Source organism: Solanum pennellii, chromosome 8, assembly GCF_001406875.1.
Source record: "Solanum pennellii chromosome 8, SPENNV200".
Classification (NCBI taxonomy): domain Eukaryota; kingdom Viridiplantae; phylum Streptophyta; class Magnoliopsida; order Solanales; family Solanaceae; genus Solanum; species Solanum pennellii.
In genome coordinates, this window is record NC_028644.1 from 48,283,196 (window position 1) to 48,289,195 (window position 6,000).

The following is a 6,000-nucleotide window of genomic DNA, read 5'->3' on the forward strand; positions in this document are numbered from 1 at the left end:
TTATCTTTTCTCTTGCTTTTTTTCTCTATTCTTTTTCTGTGTTCTTTGTGTATATCTGTGGTTCTGTGATTTTTTTTGTTCTATTGAGAGCATGAATTTTTATAATAGTTTTGAGTGAGAGTCTGGTGCTAACTTAAAGAAACGCGTGAGAGTGAAGAGTTCAATTTGAAATACAGTTGAGAATTTAGGATTTAGATAAGGTAATAAAATAAACAATAGTAATATAACATTAACAAAACAAATAATAAAAATAAAATAAAATAAATAAAAATAAAATAAATAAAACAAACAAAAAAAATGAAAGAACAAAGAGAAAAGAAGCAGAAAAAAACGTGTAAAAAGAATGAAAAAAAAATTGTCCAAGAGAGAATTTTTTTTATAAATAAATAGATGGAATAAAAAAATAAAATAAGCTTGATGGTAGGAGGATTTTTAGGAAATAAGCTTGATGGTAGGAGGATTTTTAGGAAATAAGCTAGGAAGATGAAATAATTACGATAAGGAAAGACAATTCAGGACTTTTTCTTTTCTTTTCTTTTTTCATACTTTTTCTTAATATATTCTATTATTATTATTATTATTATTATTATTTTTTAATCTAGATAAAAGTTGATGAATTAAAACAAATACTTTAAATTAACAATTTCTTTTTATTATTTTTATGATTAAACTTTAAATATAAATGAGCTTATAATTTGTAATTTGTAGTAATTTATAATTTATTTTTTCATTTATTTTAAATATAATCCTTTTAAAATTGGTGTAAAATCTTTATGTTTTAATCAAAAATTAGGTGTTTACAATATGCCCCTCTTTGCTTGGAAACATGAAGAGCTTTCATGCAAAGACGTGAACAATGTGACTAATTTTTTACCTAAACATTTAATCCAAAATGCGAAAAATAAGTAAAATAGAAGAGGTTTGACTGCGTCATAACTTTTGAAAACTACCTATCCTGAGTTGATGATAAGGAGTCAGGTGCAGTTCAAATGAGTTAGGTAGTCTAGTGAGGTTTTGTCGAGGTTCCAGTTCGTAGCTCCAGCTATTACATTAAAGGAAAAATACAGAAGGAAAGAAAGGAATGATACAAAATTCCATCTACTCCAGTAGTGCCAAGTCTTCATTTTGAATATTCGGTTATCGCTTCACCCTTTTTGGTAGGTACATCGATTCCCAACTTTGATTTGGACATCTGAGTTTAAGACTTGAAACTTTATGACTTGACTTCATCCATTTGTGTTCTTCCGCATGATATTTTTGAATAATTGTTTTCTTGAATGATGATTCTTTATTCTTTGAACTTCAAATTTGTGTACAACGTAGAAACCTACACAGTATAAAACAAAACAAACAAAATAGATCAAAATTTTCTGCCCAGTTTGCACTAGAAAATTTTGTGAGTTATTGATGAAAGCTATAAAAGTCTATACTAAACATAAAAATAATATTTTTATAGACAATATAAAATGTAAAATAAAATAAAAGGGAGATTTGTGCATGCAACCAGGGGTTCTATGCCCTGTGAAGATATGAAAAATAAGTAGCGGTTATTGTGCCGTATATACAACCAGAGGTTATTGTACCTTGTAAAGACATGAAAATAAAATAGGGGTTATTGTGCCCTATATGCAACCAAGGGTTATTGTGTCTTGTGAAGACATGAAAATAAAATAGGGTTATTGTGCCCTATAAAGGCATGAAAATAAAATAGGGTTATTGTGCCCTATATGCAACCAGGGGTTGTTGTGCCATGTGAAGACATGAAAAATAAAATAGGGGTTATTGTGTTCTATATGTAACCATGGGTTATTGTGCCCTGTGAAGACATGAAAAAAATAAAACCGGGGTTATTGTGCCATATATGCAATCAGGGGTTATTGTGCCTTGTGAAGATATGAAAATTATGATAGGGGTTATTGTGTCTCCTACATGCAGCAGGGGTTATTGGGCCCTGTGAAGACATGAAAATTATGATAAGGGTTATTGTGTCCTACATGCAGCAGGGATTATCGGACCCTCTGAATACATGAAAAAAATAAAATAGGGGTTATTGAGCCCTATATGCAACCAGGGGTTATTGTGACTTATGAAGACATGAAAAAAATAGGGGTTATTGTGCCCTATATGCAACCAGGGGTTATTATCCCCTGTAAAGACATGAAAAAATAAAATAGGAATTATTGTGCATTATATGCAACCAGGGGTTATTGTGTCCTATGAAGACATGACATATATATATATATATATATATATATATATATAAATAATTATTTTTTACTTATATTATAATTATTATCATTTAATATTATTTTATTTTTTATTAGTACGTTGACCAATCTAAAAATAAAATAATATGCCCAAGATTTTATTAAGAAAAAATATTCCTTTTATTGGTTTTAATATTTTGTTGTGCATATTGTATGAGAGACAAGGATTCAAAAATTTACCATCGTCGTGTTTGTCTCTATCGAATTGCTTGCACGATTTGTTTTTATAGCTCTTTCAACCTATAGCTTTATTTCTATCTTGATTGTGCTCATGCCAAGATGGAATGTCATCATTTGATCAATGGTGTCTTTCGTGGTATTTTTACCAAGAAGACATTATTATCTTCTTACTATCATCTTATGATTCTCGTGAGGATTTTCACTCACAAGACCCTCTTATTTTCTATTTTTTTTTGTAACACACCATAGGCCACAATGTCATGTTTCAGCTTTTGGAGATTTGAAATAACATGATTATCATTTTATCGAGTGATTAGACCGAGCCTCAATGAAGGGTTGCCTACATATCCTCTTAGGAATCAGATTGAACATAGTTCAATAAATAAAAGAGTATTTTTCTTTTTCCAATTTTTTTTAGAAATATAATGAAAAAATTGAAAAAAAAAATCAGTTCATGTTTGAGAATTTCTTGACTTTAGTTGGTACCAACAATTAATATTATGCATATGAACCACATTTAACTACTTTCAAACAAATTTGAGGTCAATTTTGAGTAATTTATATAGCTTCAAATTGTATCTAAAATATACTTAAGTAATTACAAGATCAATTTATCTTGCCTAAATTAAGGGATAGAATTATTCGTATCCTCATGTTTCATATGCACTCGTAACACGTGAAAGTCCTACTTTACATAATATAATAATTTAGATCGTAGGACATTTTTCAAAGTCACTCACACTCAGAAAGATGTTCAATGCATGAGATTGAGATACGATATGCTTGACCCTCATGTAAGCATTCAGTAATGTGAGAACATAAAAAATAAGATCAAATAGGACTTTTCATTGGCTTGTAATGTAGTCTTAGAGAAAGATAGGATATTCATTCAGAATAAAGTGTCTATTATCAATAATTTTTTTTTTTGCTTTTGACCTTTGTTTTTTTGTAAGCTCCTTCTCATTTATTTTTCTCTTTCTTTTTTGATATTCTCTCCTTTTTGTTGGAGATTTTTTCATTTTTTTTATTTTTTTTTTACATATTTGGTCTTTTTCACTTTGTTACACAAATTAGGTCTTTAGCGTTGTGTAGCTAATTCATAGTGCGCTCAAGGAGGTGAGACCAAGGGATAGTGCATTTATACACTCAAAAGGTATATATAATAAGATGTGGTTATTCAAATAAAAAGCTTTCGGGCTCAAAATGAGAGTTCTGTGGATAACATGTCATTAGGTAGGCTTGAAAGACACAATCGAATCAAAGAAAGCCTATAATCCTTTGTCAAGTTAAATGTTGCTCAAAAATTCGTCTCAACCAACATTCAGGCCAAGTTCTAGATCAACAAAATCATGTCTTTAAATTAAAGCTCACCACACAATGCATTTGAAATAATGAGGTCAAATTTATTTTATCCATACCTTTAAACAAGATAATTTCTCAATTATTACCTAAATATATTGAGAGATGCCAATAGAAGTCTACAGGTCACAACAAAGTTGATCTGTCTTGCGAAATAGTTTATCACTTTATTATTTTTTCTTACGTATAATTCTAAGCATGTTGGTTGTCACGACCCAAAACCGGGGCCGCGACTGGCACCCACAATTTCCCTCCTATGTGAGCGAACCAACTAATCTAACCCTTATCATTTTAACATATATCAACAGAAAATAATGCGGAAGACTTAAACTCATTAAATAAAACAAATCAACATCTATTAATTCCCCAAAATCTGGAAGTCATCATCACAAGAACGTCTATCTCAAATTACTAAACTAAGAATGTCTAAGAACAAAAATAACTAAAAAGCTAGTCCATGCCGGAAGTTCAAGGCATCAAGACTCGAAGAAGAAGACCCAGTCCAAGCTAGAAGCGTTAGCTCACCCTGAAGATCCGGTGTGTCGAAGACTGGCTTGATTTACTGCTGAGTTGAAGTTGACGGAACGTTTGCTGCATTCCACAAATAACAAAGAAGAAAACATAAAAGTAGGGGGTCAGTACAACACAAGTACTGAGTAAGTATCATCGGCCAACTCAAAATAGAAGATAATATATATCAAGTAATATCATAAAATCAACTATGATGCTTAACATGTAGCAACAACGAGTACTATATCATTAACAATTTCCACTAAGTTCACACATGAGGACTCAAGCCTCAATACCATACTCATTTGGGAATTGGGTTCATTAGATTGAGTATATTCATTATCTTTCAAGATTCATTATCTTTCTTCCTCTTGTGTCGGTACGTGACACTCCGCTCCTCTATTTCTATCCTGGTGCCGGAACGTGGCACTCCGATCCTCATTCTATCCTGGTACCGGAACGTGGCACCCGATCCATATTCTATCCTGGTGTCGGAACGTGACACTCCGATCCTCATATTCTATCCTGGTACCGGAACGTGGCACCCGATCCATATTCTATCCTGGTGTCGGAACGTGACACTCCGATCCTCATATTCTATCCTGGTACCGGAACGTGGCACCCGATCCATATTCTATCCTGGTGTCGGAACGTGACACTCCGATCCTCATATTCTATCCTGGTACCGGAACGTGGCACCCGATCCATATTCTATCCTGGTGTCGGAACGTGACACTCCGATCCTCATATTCTATCCTGGTACCGGAACGTGGCACCCGATCCATATTCTATCCTGGTGTCGGAACGTGACACTCCGATCCTCATATTCTATCCTGGTACCGGAACGTGGCACCCGATCCATATTCTATCCTGGTGTCGGAACGTGACACTCCGATCCTCATATTCTATCCTGGTACCGGAACGTGGCACCCGATCCATATTCTATCCTGGTGTCGGAACGTGACACTCCGATCCTCATATTCTATCCTGGTACCGGAACGTGGCACCCGATCCATATTCTATCCTGGTGTCGGAACGTGACACTCCGATCCTCATATTCTATCCTGGTACCGGAACGTGGCACCCGATCCATATTCTATCCTGGTGTCGGAACGTGACACTCCGATCCTCATATTCTATCCTGGTACCGGAACGTGGCACCCGATCCATATTCTATCCTGGTGTCGGAACGTGACACTCCGATCCTCATATTCTATCCTGGTACCGGAACGTGGCACCCGATCCATATTCTATCCTGGTGTCGGAACGTGACACTCCGATCCTCATATTCTATCCTGGTACCGGAACGTGGCACCCGATCCATATTCTATCCTGGTGTCGGAACGTGACACTCCGATCCTCATATTCTATCCTGGTACCGGAACGTGGCACCCGATCCATATTCTATCCTGGTGTCGGAACGTGACACTCCGATCCTCATATTCTATCCTGGTACCGGAACGTGGCACCCGATCCATATTCTATCCTGGTGTCGGAACGTGACACTCCGATCCTCATATTCTATCCTGGTACCGGAACGTGGCACCCGATCCATATTCTATCCTGGTGTCGGAACGTGACACTCCGATCCTCATATTCTATCCTGGTACCGGAACGTGGCACCCGATCCATATTCTATCCTGGTGTCGGAACGTGACACTCCGATCCTCATATTCTATCCTGG